Below are 15,385 nucleotides of genomic sequence, written 5' to 3' on the forward strand. Positions count from 1 at the left end.
GAAAGAGCATTTTGAAATGCATTCGCTGTGGATCCGAGGGGCACATGCAAGGAACCACAAAAAAAAAAAAAAAACGGGGCGTGGCTTGGATGGCTTCCGGAGCGGACGTGTTTCCTTAGAGCTCCTGACCAGGTCCGCCTGCACACAGCTAAAAGCAGCGAAAAAGCACCGATATAATGGGCAAACCTCGAAAGGCTAAGGACACAGAACCTAAGGGACACGCCACAAGATCCTCCTCGGCTCCCCCACCTCTCATCACGGAGTACTTCGGCCTTGGAGCTTCGGCAGGACAATACGAGGCCAAGATGGCGCCTGTGCCGGCTCCCCCAACATACGCAGCGGCCCTCTCCTCCTCTCCTCCGCGGCTCTCCCTGGGTCAGCGAACCGACAGGTATGCCTCTGAAGGGGACTTGTTGCCCGGTCGCCCACCGCTCCCACCAACTAACACCCAGGCCGGTCCTGCGCTCTCCCCTATGGGAAACACACTAGGCAGCCTGTCCCAGCCGTTTCCCCCCTGCCTAGTGGGGCCTACACAGTCACCGTGCACAGGCCAAGCCTCTCCTCTGTGGGAAACTTCAGCCCAGGAGTGGGACCCACGCTCCTTGCCACAAAGACGCCAGGTCCCAAGGGACAAGACACCATCCTCATCCCCGCAGTGCAGGGAGGCCAGCAAAGTCTCAGGGCCTTCCTCATCACCACAGTCAGATGAGCTGCAGGGGGCTTATTCACATGCAGCCTATGTACACGCTACTGACCCAGCCATGCAGCCTAACTCCAAGACCCCTCCACATGCACTTCAGAGGGGACTCCCCCCATCGGTTACCCCCTCCATTCTTATGAGGGATCCACACTCCTATGCCATATTGGACCCTGACCCTGAACCTGAGGCATGTACTTCATGGAGAGACTATGTTCGTTGTATGCCTACGAAACAGGACTTCCGTTTGCTTATTCAAGAGGTGCGTGATACATGCAGATCTGAAATTAACATGCTCCGTACTGATCTGCATCACCTTTCTGCCAAAGTCAATTCCATAGAAGAAGAAGCATATGATATAAAGATGGAAATTTCCCATATACACGATCGATTGTCTACGCAAGCCTCGGCCCTCAGAGAGTTTCAACGCCACCTTGAGGATCTTGATAATAGAGGCAGGCACAATAACATTGGAGTCCGAGGCCTCCCAGAGGCGACTCAGGACGAGGACCTACAAGTGAAATTACAAGCTATTTTCAATATGTACTGGGTCGCCCGGAAAATCAAAGAGTTAAATTGGACCGGGCCCATCGCGCACTCCGCCCCCGTGGACCAGGTCCAAGACCACGGGATGTAATTTGCAGGGTTCACAACTACACCCTGAAGGAGGACATAATGAGAAAAGCGAGCAACATGCACACCATCAACTTCGATGGCGCCCCTATACAGCTATACCCGGACTTTTCCTGGATCACCCTTCAGCAAAGACGCTCCTTTCAACCACTCCTCACAACACTGAAGAAACATGACTTCCGATACCATTGGGGTTTCCCTTTCAGCCTCACAGCAAAGAAAGATGGGAGATCCACCACTCTACGGTACCCGGAAGACCTCCACTCATTCTGCAGGGATCTGGACATTCCGGTTCCGCCCACTCCTGGGTGGGACCCCCTACCAACCCCACCACCTCGCCCAGAGCCCTGGGTCAAGGTGAATGGGAGACAGCGACAGAGGCCGCACTCCAATGGCCCTCCAGCAATTGCCCATCAGAGATAACTTTTCGTTGCTTGGGAGACACTTGATTACAATGAGACACTAGTATGGGAGTCACTATTACTGCCTATCATGCTAAGAGTTTAGGAATTATCCTATTTTTCCTCCTACCTTACAGAGGGCTAGACTCTAATTGCCACTATATGGGATTATGGTATTATGGTTTTGCACTTTAGCACCTATTCAAGTTTAGTCTGTATACTACTGATGATATATTATTGTCATGTTTAGGCTCTCCTAAACCATCTACGGGGTCTCCCCTTCCCTTGTCTACCCATTTTCCTTCCCTCATCCTCTCCCCTTCCCTTCCCTACTTCTTCCCCCCATCTCCTTATCCTTGCCCCCCCTTATACTCCCCCCCTCCCCACATTCACCATTCTCTACCCCCCCAACCCCTCCCTGCCCTTCCACCCCATACTTTATTAGGGTGTATTACTACGCTTACTTATTTACTTTCGCCCTCCCTGGGTTCCTGGAAGGGTACCCGGAGAGGTCTCTAGGCTTATATGCTGACCAGTGATCCCTATACTATTCCTGTTTGTCCACTAATGAGCGAAAAACTGCATCAGTTGGCCTTACCTGCTGTCATAGCCTAGACCAAATGGTATTCTAGTTACTAGTTGATAAATATAAGTTTTTCTTTATCTAGCTTTACTACGGTGTGCTGCATAATTACTTAACTGTAGGCGGACCTGGGAGAGGGTGGCGACCGTCCTGGAGCTGTCCTATCCTCCCCCGGGAGACCTTCGTGGGGCTCCCCACTTAACCCCCTTGGAGGGTATTGTTTTTACCTCCTATATGGGGGGGGGGGGCCCTTCAAGGGTTTCCGACCCACCACCTTTTATAGGTGGGTTAAACCATGCTTGGTTATTACTTGATTTTGTACTAATTTTTGTTTTCTTTGTCGTCCACATCTTTCTCTACTCTTTTGCTACTGGCTTTTCTTTTCTCTATTCCCCTTTTACCTACCTCATTGTGGGCACCCCCCGCCTCTGGAGCCTGGGTCCAGTCGGTAGAACCGTGCTTCCTACTAGGTACGTGACTATTCTGAAGGCTCAGCCGTTCATCATCCTCCACATCCAAATCCACTTCAGTCGTCTTGGTAAGCTAATGTTCCTTTTTTTTTACACACCCGATGATTGACATACTGTCACTAAATGTGAAAGGCCTTAACTCCAACACTAAACGAAGCTTAGCATTAAAGGAATTCAAAAGATCTAAAGCTGACATCATTTTCACTCAGGAAACACATCTTACTAAGACCAACAATATGGCATTTGCTACCAAGTATTATTCCCAGATATACCTAGCCTATATCCCTCGTAAACGAGCTGGAGTAGCTATTCTGTTTAAAAAAGACTCCCCCTTTAAGTTACAATCAATAATCTCGGACCCCTTGGGGCACTATATCATCTTGAGAGGTACATGGAAAGACGCCAATCTCACACTCTGTAACATATATGCCCCAAACACTAACCAAACCTCCTTCCTATCTAAAGTGTATAAACGACTATTTGCATTTCCTCACCAATACCTGGTTATCGGAGGAGACTTTAACCTGACCTTTTCCTCCTGCCTAGATAGACAATCCCTTGGACAGAGTCAGGTCCCCAAGGCCATTGATAGAAGATCATCTCTCTTCCGTCAATTAACCAGGAAATACGCTCTGTTTGACTCTTGGAGGACTGCCTTCCCTTCGGCTAAACAATTTACTTTTTACTCTCATCCTCATAAATCTCATTCACACCTAGATTACTTTTTTGTAAATGCCCCGACCCTGAGAGCTTGCAAGGGCTCAGATATTCAAGCAATCTCATGGATCATGCTCCAATCACACTGTCTCTTGCATTGTCCCCGGGAACCCTTCATACATGTCACTGGCGTTTGAACGATTTCCTGCTTAAACATGACCCCTCCAGGGATGAATTGGAAAAAAACATGAAATTATATTTTGCAGAAAACAATTCACCTGAGGTTTCCATTGCTACTCTCTGGGAGGGTCATAAAGCGGTCCTCAGAGGCCAATGCATTTCACTATCCACGGCACTCTAAAGGAACGCGAATACTGCCCGTATAGCTTTACTAGACAAGCTTAAACAGTTGGAAACACGCCTGCTTTCCTCTCCGTCCTTAAACACTCTTAGAGAGATTATACAAGTACGGGCTGGTCTAAGAGACATAGACTTAGGTAAAATTGAGAAGGCGCTACTACGATTAAGGCAAACCTATTACGACAAGGCTAACAAACCGCACACGCTATTAGCCAGACAGTTAAGGGACCGAGTCACGACCGTCTCAATTGCCCATCTTAATGATGGAAGTGGCATTCCCCAAACCCATCCCACTAAGATTGCTCAGATCTTTCATGACTACTACTCGTCCTTGTATAACAATCCGACTGTCCCACACAACCCTCCCCCACAAGACCTGTCCCAAAGGATCCACTCTTATCTGGAAGAATGTGAAATACCGAGACTCTCTCCCTCTGCCCTGACCACCCTAAACTCCCCTATTACAGAGGAGGAAGTCAAGGACACAATTAAATCCCTTCCAAACAATAAAGCCCCAGGCCCTGATAGATTCCCATACCAGTACTACAAAACCTTCCTACTGTATTTACTCCCTTATATGACAACACTGTTTAATTCATTTCTGTCGGAGACATCTATTCCACGAGATATGCAAAATTCTTTTCTCACGCTGATCCCCAAGCCTGGAAAGGACCACAGCTTACCATCGAACTATAGACCTATTGCGCTACTTAATGCGGACCTCAAAATTTTCACGAAATTATTAGCTAACAGGTTAAAAAATGTTATGCCGTCATTGATTCATAAACACCAGGTAGGCTTCATACCCATGCGGCAAGCAGGGGACAATACCCGTAGGGTTATTGATCTAGTGGAGGTGGCAAACAGGACCAAAGTAGAAGCACTTCTGCTCAGTCTTGACGCTGAAAAAGCTTTTGATAGGCTAAGCTAGCCCTTTCTGTTTGCGACCCTACGACGAGCCGGAATCACAGGTCCCTTTTTACGAGCCATTTATCATCTATATTTGTCCCCATCGGCCAAGGTACGCACCCAACACGCAACATCTGCCACCTTCCCGATATCTAACGGAACGTGGCAAGGTTGTCCGCTCTCACCGCTGCTCTATGCCCTTTGTATAGAACCCCTAGCGGCCCATATTAGGGAGAACCCAAATATTCATGGCATCCCAGTCCGTATTAGAGACTTTAAGATTTCCCTATATGCTGACGACGTTCTCCTGACTCTGACGCAACCACACATTTCTCTGCCGAACCTACATACAGAACTAGATCGATATAGTGCCCTATCTGGATATAAAATAAACAACTCTAAAACAGAGGCTCTGCCCCTTAATATGCCTACCCAGACACTAACGGCTCTCTCGCAATCATTTAATTACTCCTGGAAAACTTCCTCCTTAAAATACCTCGGGGTCCATCTCACAACCACTTATGACTCCCTCTAACTTTCCCCACTTATATACTGCTATCAGAGCCTCGTTGACTAAATGGAAATCCCTGAAACTATCCCTCTTTGGGCGACTAGCGACCCTGAGGGATGACGATTCTACCCCAGCTCCTATACCTATTTGAGACACTTCCGATACCCATACCAGCTCCACATCTAAAGAGACTACAGGGCGACCTGATTAATTTCTTTTGGAATTATAAGAGACACCGGATTGCTAAATCGGTTCTTTACGATCCCCTTACTCAAGGTGGCCTAGCGTTTCCTAACATAGCCAAATACTATTTGGCAGCCCAATTACGCCCTGTAGCCTCTTGGTGTACCCTCCACGCTTTCAATCGCTGGACACAAATCGAGAAGCTTTGGTTTGCCCCTATACATCGGAACTCCATGTTATGGAGTTCCGATGTATCTTCGGAAAGCTCACGGCTACTGGGACCAACGTCCCTCCTACGCCAGCTGTGGCGGCGCGCAAAACTGACATACCCACTTACCACCCCCTCCTCACCGGTTACGTCCTTCCTATTTACTCCTAACATCCCAGACAGCCTGACCTCACAGATGTCCCATTTCTGGATGGAAAGGAACCTATTTCGTTACGGCCAGCTGATCGATCCCAGGACCCGCATACTAAGATCATTTCAATATCTGCAAAAAGAATTTGACATTCCCAAACAGGCTTTTTTTAGCTACCTACATATACGGCATTATGCACAATCTCTAGTTCCTAACCTTCAATTCTCCCCGTTAACTGACTTTGAAAAGTTGTGCTTAGAGAGCTCATCTCCCAAAGGCATGATTTCACAGACCTACCAGCTCTTAACGCATGACTTCTCGCCAGAGGGTCCTCGGCATGCATATATGGGTAAGTGGGAACGAGCCTTGGGTGCAGATCTCCCTCTACATACATGGCAGCTTATATGGTCTTAGGCCTCTAAAAGCTCTGTGTGCACGCTATATAAAGAGAACCAATATAAGATCTTGTTCCATTGGTACCAAACTCCAGACTTGCTCCACTCCATGTATCCATTGTCCGACTCTCGCTGCTGGCGATGCCATAAAGACAGAGGGACGTTACTTCACATTTACTGGACCTGCCCTCTGATTGCCCCATACTGGGAAATGGTTCACTCCCTGCTCCGGTCCATCTTGGATACTGAAGTGCCTTTTGATCCGAAGTTTTTTTTGCTGGGTCTCCCACCAATCTCTCTCCCTAAAATGCCCAAGAAACTTTTGTCACATATATTAACTGCCGCACGATGCTTGGTGGCATTAAAATGGAAGCAGAGGGAACCACCTTCGATATCGGAATTGCACTCCAGGATCAGGGATGTCAAGAGAATGGAGTACCTCACAGCTTCCTTAAATGATAATCTTGAGAAGCATAATCGAATATGAGAGCTGTGGGTCCTTTTTGAAAATCCCATAACCTAATTTTTCCTGTGGCAGGTCCAGGGTAGTTGGTTTTCTCTATTAGTGAGGGAGCGGTGGGCTTCAGGGGCGAGGCGCAGCTTCGTTACCTTCATCCCTCTTCCCTACTCCCTACCCATCTTTACTCACCCCATCTTAAGCCTTCTGCTAACCCCCCCTCTTTTCTATTCTCTTTTCTACCTTATTTTCTTCTGTTTTCTTTTATTTATTTAATTTTGTTATGTTATACAAGGTGTACAAGCAGTAATATTTGACTAAGGTAATGTTTTTGTCAATGTAATCTGTTCTCAACAATCAGATCGAACGACACATAAGCATCTTCTATCGAGTGATGTATTGTTTGGACTTTTCCCCAGAAGTACCTACTACGCTTTAAATTGTATTACCTTGTATTTTATGTTATTATTTTTGTTCTCTTTTGGAAAAATTAATAAAAATTGTCAATTTTTCAAAAAAAACAAAAAACAAACAAACCTTTCTCTTGCACATGATTGTATGATAAAATCAGCAGAGCTTCCCCTCAGATTTACAGCGACTGCACTTCCAACAAGTGCACTTGCAGTGCAATTTCTAAAGTGCACTTTTCACTAGTACTTTGCACTTGATTTTCAAAATGATTTAGCCTTTTGGAAAAAAACACACATAGTCTTTTTGACCTGTACCTGCCTACTCCCAAACCAAATGTTGTTTTGGAATCAAAACACATAGTCAATAATGTAAGGTAAAGAAAAAATCAATTTATTTTGGAAAAAAAAAATAAATGAGGAAGGCAACACTGGAGACACTTTTGGAATCTGTGAAGCCTTTCGTCCCCCAGGACACACATCAAGTTTTAGGACAAGAAAATTGGTATCTTGGGACTAGGGAGCACAGGGAGCACAGTCAGACCAGATAGAAGCCAGGCAATCACTTTTGACTCTTCCGTGGAGCCTTCCCTCCACGCTTCTCTGCAGCCTTCCTTGGAGGCTGTGCCTCTGGTGGTGTACTTGGGGCAGGAGGAGGAGGAGGAGGAGGAGGAGGAGTGGGTTCATCTGCTAGATATGTTTTAGCAGTAAGCTCCCCTCTCAAGCCCTTCTGATAGGCCTGAAAAATCAGACCCTCACAGAGGAGGCGTTGCCCCTTTTCGAGTTGCAGCAATCTGCTGGCCATATATGTCCCATACGCCTCTTCTGCATTGGGTGGTGAGCTGATGATTTTGCTGGCTTCACGAATGAGGGCTAGTGATTCCTCCTCAGTTTGGGTCATTTTTCTGGGCCTTTTGGTGGTATTATGGAGGGGAGGCACCTGACACTCCGTGCTGCTTCTACTGGGCCCAGCCACAGCCTCCTCCTCTCTCCCACTGGGCAAGGCCTCCTCCTCTCTCCCACTGGGCAAGGCCTCCTCCTCTCTCCCACTGGGCAAGGCCTCCTCCTGGCTGAGCTCATCCTGGGTAAAAAAAAGGGACAGTTGTAATTTTGGGTTACGCAATCACACACAATTTTCAGCTCATGACTTGCAAATATAATTCCAAACAAATAGTAAAGGCTATCTATTTGACCCCACCATTATTCCAGCTGCTCACCAATATCTGAAGTACATAGGCGTGCGCACAGGGTGTGCCAGGGCACACCCTAATCGCCTTGTGTGGTGCATATTCCTCCCTGTTTAGACCACTGATATTTCATCCAAAAAAAAAAGTTACAAAATAAAATAATTTAAAAAGAATTAAAATCAAACTACTGACACTGTCCACTGCCCTACTGACAGCATCAGTACATATACACATGCATATGTATTTGAGCTTTGGGGTGCACACCCTAATGCAAGAGGCTGCGCACACCTATGCTGAAGTATATTTTTGGCCACTACTGTCTAATGATATGTCTACATATTAATATTTGTGATGAAGTCATTTTTTCAGAAGCACTTAAAAATTTGAGACCTTTACATCATTAATATTTACACAATCACAAATTCAACAAAAAAGGATACCTGGCTGAAGCTGGGAGCATCCACTTCATCAAGGATGAAAGGGCCCAGTTCTTCCTGGTACTCCTCAGCTGGGGTGGAGGTGGAGGGAAGGCTGGAGGGAAGGGTGGGGGGAAGGGTCGAAAGTGATTGCCTGGCTTTTGTCTGGTCATCCAGAAATCGCATTTTTTGGTAGTACCACAGCTTGGGGAAATAAACCTGGTCGGCTGCTGCTCCGGATCTCAGCGACTCCTGGATCTTATTGTGTTCCCGCTTGTACATATTGCGCAAGATACCAATTTTCTTGTCCACAAACTTGAGGTCTGCCTGGGGGACTCGAGTCTTCACAAATTCCAAAAGTGTGCCCAGTGTTGCCTTCCTTACATCTCTATTGAAATATAATAGGTGTTTGACCTCCCACAGGTTTTTGTTTTCCCGATACAAATCAATGAATCTTGACAAAAAATCAGCCTCCTTAAAGGGATTCATTTTTGCTGAAAGACAAGACACAAGATAAAAACTGTAATGTCAGTCAGAACTCCCAGGATTATTTTTGGCAGAATCTAGGGGACACATATACACGCACACACACACACACACACACACACACACACACACAAACACATTCACCAAACACACACACACCCCCACGTTTCATGTTACCTTCGTTTGACGCTCGCTACTTCCGCACGGACATACGTAGGCCATCGTAATAGCTTTATATACACTGCGCATGTGTCATGCTCCGCCTGCGTCGCCCGCCCCTGACTTTCTTTAGTACAATTTGTCCCCGCCCCTTCACTCTTCATTGCACAGTGGGAGTATATAGAGAAAGATGGCGGAGAGATTATCTGGAAGTAGCGTGGAGGAAAGCCCGGAGCCACAACCATCCACATCCAGGAGGAGATATAAGGCCACCAACATGGCTTTTGAAGAGATGGTGGAGATGGTGTCCATATTGAGAAGGGAGGACTACGATGGGAAAAAAGGACCGTACACCCGACCCAATATGCGGAAGGACAAAATAATGGCCTCAGTTGTCACCACTCTAGAAGCAAAATTTGGCACTAAACAGGCTAAAGATCAATTGAAGAAGCGGTGGTCTGACCTCAAAAGTTGGGAGCCTGAACGTTATTGGTGAATAAAGAAGCTGCTTAAAAAAAGTAAGTACTTGTTGTGTGTTCCTATTGAGATACTTAACTTGCATGCTGATCCATATTTTTTTCGTTTATACAGCATCGTTCGTAAAGACCGTTCTTTGTAAAACACATATGATACTAAGAAAATTACGTATTTTTTTCGCCAAAAACGATGGTACAGGGTTGGACATACATTTAGGTCTTGAGAATTTGTCATATTCCAAAAATGTGGTGATGTTGTGTAGATGTGTTTGAAAATATAATGCTTCTTCAAAAATGATTCAATGTAATGTAAAGGACAGGACACAGCAGCTGTTTCCACATCTGGACTCACGAGCACTTGTGTACTATGTGACCATAAAGAAATTTTTGAGGGGTAATACACATAGGAAATCATTGAGGTGTCTGCATCTGTGAAACTTGCATGAAAATGTGTATTGTTTATAATTTTTGTTCAGAGGGAACTTTCATCCTGTCTTCTAAATTTTTGTGGCCAAAAAATGACAATTGTCCCCAACTCTTAACCAACATTTCATATTATTTTAAAAAAAAAGAAATATCACTGTGTTTTAACTATACCTTTTGTTTAATTATCATAGGGGAGAAAAGACTCAGACAACAGTCCAAGGATCCCAGGACCCCCCCAAGTCACCAGCCTCAAGCTGAATATACCCCAAGCCCCAGCTCAAGACCACGCCCACCCAACGAGCTGGAGGAAGGAGAGGTGGAGGAATTGTGCGAGATTTCAACCCCACCAAGTCAGTGACTGACACCCCAGCTTAAGGTAATCTATTTAGGCGTGCATATTTTAACCCATTTTTTTATCCACACATTTTAGGTGACGTTCTGGTTGTGGAAGGCCAAGCGGAGGAGCCATTTAGCACAGACAGTGCACAAAGACTTATTGGCCAGATAATGGTGTGGAATGGCCAAATTGATCGAATGCGTGACCAAATTGACAGCATGCGAAATCAGCTGGACACCATGCAACAGGAAATGAAGAACATGATTGATGTTTTGGGCAGAATATAATAACGTTTTGCCTAAAAACATCAATCATGTTCTTCATTTCATTGTCAAGTTTGTTTTTTCATCACCAGCACCGTTATTAACATGTTGAACTTTGTAAGTTTTTTTTTTTGTATGTTTTTAAAAACACTGTTGTTAATTGTAATTTTGTAAAGAAGGTCTATTTTTGTTGAAATATGCCTAAAATAACAACAAAAAGAAAAGATTGTTTTTGAAAAAAAAAAAATAAACACGTTTCCAAAAAATGCACCTTTCAATGTGCACACAGTAAAATGTTTTTACTACTACAATGTGTGTGGCTGATTATTTATCAATAAGGTTTTGATAATTTTTGTGTGGTTACAGTGACAAAGGGCCTTATTAACTAAAGGGAAATGCACTTGCCACTACAAGTGCACTAGGAGACAGACAAAACTAAATGCAAACACGAATAAAAACAAGATATTTAAAAAAAAAATGTTCCTTTATTTTATCTTGTTAAATAGCAATGGCCCCCCGACCATTAAAATAATTAACATATCGGTCACGCACTTGACGTGCGGTTTGGGGGGCCAAGCCAATACAGCCACTTTCCAGGCCTGTGAGTGTTTGTTCAACTACAAGTCCGGCCTCAGGCCCAACAGAGGTCATATATGTAGCAGAATGTCTTCTCAAATAATTATGGAGAAAGCAGCAAGCCATTATCACATGATTTATTTTATAGTCCGCCAGATTTATGGCCGAGAGGAACAAACGGAACCGGCTGGCCAGAATCCCAAAGGCATTCTCCACAACTCTTCTTGCTCTGGCCAGCCGGTAATTAAATACCCTCCTCTCAGGGGTGAGAGTCCTTTGGGGGAACGGCCTCATCAAGTGCTCGCCGAGAGCAAACGCTTCATCAGCGATAAAAACTGAGGGGAGTCCATCCACATTCTGGTCATCAGGTGGCAATCCTAGGCCACCAGTCTGGAGACGCTGGCACAGCTCGGTCTGTGCAAAGACTCCTCCGTCAGACATCCGGCCGTTCTTCCCCACGTCCACAAACAGAAATTCCAAATGTGCCGAGACCACCGCCATCAAAACTACACTATGGAACCCCTTATAATTGTAGAAATAAGACCCCGAATGGGGTGGTGGCACAATGCGGACATGCTTCCCATCAATCGCCTCGACACAGTTGGGAAAGTCCCAACGGTCAGCGAACTGGGAGGCCACAGTCTGCCATTCCTGTGTACTGGAAGGAAACTGTGGAGTGAAACAATACAAAAAATAAGATAAGTACTTTTAAACATAACTTGGATATCAGATTACACAAAAACATTCTTGAACAACAGCAGTCGAACATTAGTAATATGTGTTTTTTTTCTTTTAATTCTAAAAAACATAAGGCCCACTTATAAGATTACTCACCCCCTCTGATGGCCCATTGATCAATTTGAATGTGGGGGGAGGGGTTCTAATTTGGGTAAAAAACACACCTGACAGTTGCAAACATTTGAGGGGGTGGGGGAGGGGTTCTACTTTGGGTAAAAAACACACCTGACAGTTGCAAACATTTGAGGGGGTGGGGGAGGGTCAAACAGTACAATGGAGCTGACAATATACATTGTTCAAGGGACTATAGGCTAGAGATATAAATCGACCCAGGATTGCATGGTGGGGAGGTTATTGAAGGTAAATATGCATGTAGGGCAATAAATGATTAATGTAAAAAAACAGGCATGCATGAAGATTAAGGGGACATTCACAGCTTATTCCAAGCATGGTAATTGGGTAACGAGGACATTTTGACAATACATTAGCAAACATTTAATACATATCATGTAATGTTAAAGTATAAAACTTACCTTCATATAGTCCTTCTGCAGGACCTGAATAATGGCAGAACAGGTCTCTGGGATTATGATCCCCAGAGCATGGGGGGATATTCCTGTCGAGAACTTCAAGTCCTGAAGACTTCTCCCAGTCGCCAAGTAACATAAAGTGGCAACTAGCCTCTGCTCCGCAGTGATGGTTTGCCTCATGCAGGTATCCTGCCTGCTGATATAGGGGGTCAGCATAGCCAGCAGACGTTCAAAAACGGGGTCCGTCATGCTGAGATAATTCCTGAAATCCTCAGGATTATTCTCACGGAGCAAAGGCATGTGCGAGAATTGGTCACGGTGGCGCAACCAATTCTTCATCCATGAACTCCTCCTCGCCCTGTTCATGGACTGGACTCGGGTCAAAGTATCAACCCCAACACCAAGTCCCCACGCAGCACGAACTCGAGAACAAGTACGTCCACGCGATATGGCTTCAAAACGGTCGGCTGGTCAAACAAACAAAATTATAACAAACGCACTGAAGAACAGCAAGGCCTATGAAGAGCGACCTGAAAATCAGGAACGAGCGGACCAGAACGGCCTGCTAGGCAGGTTACGAACTGACCAATACGCACTGAAAAGCAGATACAAACCTCACAAGCACAAACTGAACCGCAGAAAACGATCGAAATAAGCTGAAGTGTGAAAAGCGCAAATCGTCTCTAACCAAATTTCTACTAACACGAGATAAACACGAGATTAGCATAAGGAGCCCAAAGGGTGCCGTAGTGGGGCTTGAACTTCCTTTTTCTAGTCCCGTTGTACATGCTGTATGTCACCGCGTTCAAAACCATCGGGCTTTTGGAGTGATCGTGTGTGTACAAGTCAGTCAGTTTTTAAGTCCGGCGCACCTAGCGGACAAAGTCCGCCGAAAAGTCCGCCGGACAAAGTCTGCCGTAAAGTCTGCTCGTGTGTACGCGGCATACGCCTTTAAAATTAGCACTTTTGATTATTCATGTTCTTGTCCCATAGACTTTAACGGTGTTCGCGTGTTCAAACACATTTTTTGCCTGTTTGCATGTTCTGCTGCGAACCAAACCGGGGGGGGTGTTCGGCTCATCCCTACCCTCAACCCTCTTGAGAAACGCCAGGATGGTCACCTTGAGAAACAAGCCAAAAAATAGGTCAAGTCCAAAAAAAGAAAAGAAGCCTACAGCACCTAGTATTCCCAGGCGGTCTCTCATCCAGTTACTAACCAGGCCCGACCCTGCTTAGCCTCCAAGATCAGACGATATCAGGCACTTTCAGGGTCATGTGGTCGTAGGCAATCTCCTTTAGCACCCTTAACCCTCTTGAGAAACGCCAAGATGGTCACCTCGGGAAACAAGCCAAAAAATAGGTCAAGTCCAAAAAAAAAAAAAGAAGCCTACGGCACCTGGTATTCTCAGGCGGTCTCCTCAGGTGCTAACCAGATACTAACCAGGTACTAACCAGGCCCGACCCTGCTTAGCCTCCGAGATCAAACGATCTCTTTTGGCACCCTCAACCCTCTTGAGAAACGCCAAGATGGTCACCTTGGGAAACAAGCCAAAAAATAGGTCAAGTCCAAAAAAAAGAAGAAGCCTACGGCACCTGGTATTCCCAGGCGGTCTCCCATCCAGGTACTAACCAGGCCCAACCCTGCTTAGCCTCCGAGTCCAGAAGAGATCGGGCGCTTTCAGGGTGAAGTGGCCATAGTCAATCTCCTTTGGCACCCTCAACTAGGGATGGGCTGTCTTTTCGAGACGAACATGAGTTCGACTTGAACATTGGCTGTTCGCCGAACAGCGAACAATTTGCGGTGTTCGTAGCAAATTCGAAAGTCGCAGAACACCCTTTAAAAGTCTATGGGAGAAATCAAAAGTCCGAGAATAGTCCGAGCGCAAAATGACATTTCTAAAGGAAAAAAAAAGGAAAATTATATACTCACCTTTCCGTAATTTTCCTTTTCTGGTGCATCTTCATGGCAGTATACAGATGGATTATGACTCCGCCCCCACAACCTGATAGGACTGGTTAACTATAAATCAAAGATAGACCCGGCTCACAGCATTCTCTAACTCTTACCATTTGGGTGGGTATCTGTATGCTGCCATGAAGATGCACCAGGAAAGGAAAATTACGGAAAGGTGAGTATACAATTTTCCATTTTCCTGGTGCATTATGGCAGCATACATATGGGGACTAACTCGCCATACGGGAGGGTGCAAGAAAAAGTTGTAATCATCAGTAGTGCAAGTATGCACCATGAAGTTTCCAAATTTTACTTTTGCAAGCCGGGTTCACCTATTGCAGTGTAATGAAGGTGTCCTGGGAGGACCAGATTGCTGACTTGCAAATAACCTCAGGAGACACTCAGCGCTGAGCTGTCCACAGAGCTGGCACTGCCCTAGTTAAATGTGCTTTTAAGACCTCAAAAACGGGAAGGCCTTGAAGAGTAGGCTCTTTTAATTGTCTTAACTATCTAGGAGGTGATTGAACGTGTTGATGCTGACTGACCCTGCCTTAAGCCACGCTGGAACCGAGAACATATTTCAGCTTTCCTGAATGAAAAGGTAGCTGCCAAGCAAGTCACCAGTGTTAGCTCAACATCCAGGGGATGTGGTTCTCTCGACCAAGAAAGATGGCAAATTGACTTCCTGATTAAATTGGAAGGAGAAAGACACCCCATGGATAAAAGCAGTCTGGAGTTTTAGGACTATTCTGTCCGGGTAGAATGTTAAGTGAGGCTCCTTGAGTACAAAGCCTGCAGTTATGCGTTTGCAGAGT

The 15,385-nt window shown here is 45.6% G+C and overlaps 1 non-coding gene across 1 annotated transcript; it reads right to left on the reverse strand.

Moving 5' to 3' along the window:
• Window positions 1-14,197: 14,197 nt before the first annotated feature.
• On the reverse strand, window positions 14,198-14,316 carry LOC141125164 (5S ribosomal RNA). The gene has a single exon (XR_012241372.1). It is a non-coding gene; the product is annotated as a 5S ribosomal RNA (ribosomal RNA).
• Window positions 14,317-15,385: the final 1,069 nt, after the last annotated feature.

Source organism: Aquarana catesbeiana, linkage group LG01, assembly GCF_042186555.1.
Source record: "Aquarana catesbeiana isolate 2022-GZ linkage group LG01, ASM4218655v1, whole genome shotgun sequence".
Lineage (NCBI taxonomy): Eukaryota > Metazoa > Chordata > Amphibia > Anura > Ranidae > Aquarana > Aquarana catesbeiana.